We start from the raw sequence: 620 nt of genomic DNA, 5'->3' as shown, positions 1-620 counted from the left end.
ACCCCGCGCCCCCTCCGATGCTGGGAGAGAGCCTGGATGCCAAAGAGCTGTGGTCCTCAAACAGCCACCGCCACCGAGCTGCGTGCTCGGTGCTGCACAGAGCCTGGGACATTTCCTGCCCCTACAACCCTGCGTTCCGAGGAACTCCAGCTCCCAGCTTCCTGCCTGTTGCCATGTGCCCGTTCATGTGTATCTTCCTGTAGCTTCTTGTATTTAATTACACTTGGCTATTAATACCTTTTTAATGACACTCCAGGACATGCATACACAGGTTTAAGTGACCCAGCTCCACCACCTCCACGGTCCCATGCCCATCTCCAGCAGCTTGGTGAGGGCACCGACACCACCAACCTCACTTTTCCATGCCAGACCTGGCACCCCTGGGCAGAGGCGAGGAGGGGGAAAGGGACCCCCAGCCCTGCTCTCCCAGCCAAGCCCTGCCAACTCCAGGCAGCCAAGCCCTGTCCGTGCAAGGAGCCCAGCTCCCAGCCGAACCTGCCTTCAGCCCACGCGACCTGGCAAAGGTGCGAGCCAACAAGTGACCCAAGCGAGACCTGCTCCCTGGGGCAGCTCCTCCTGCGAGCAGCAGCCCGACAGCGCTGGGTGCAGGCGGGGGGAGG

The sequence above is a fragment of the Buceros rhinoceros genome, unplaced genomic scaffold, assembly GCF_000710305.1.
Source record: "Buceros rhinoceros silvestris isolate BGI_N320 unplaced genomic scaffold, ASM71030v1 scaffold30879, whole genome shotgun sequence".
Classification (NCBI taxonomy): domain Eukaryota; kingdom Metazoa; phylum Chordata; class Aves; order Bucerotiformes; family Bucerotidae; genus Buceros; species Buceros rhinoceros.
Note: the sequence above shows the minus strand (reverse complement) of the source record.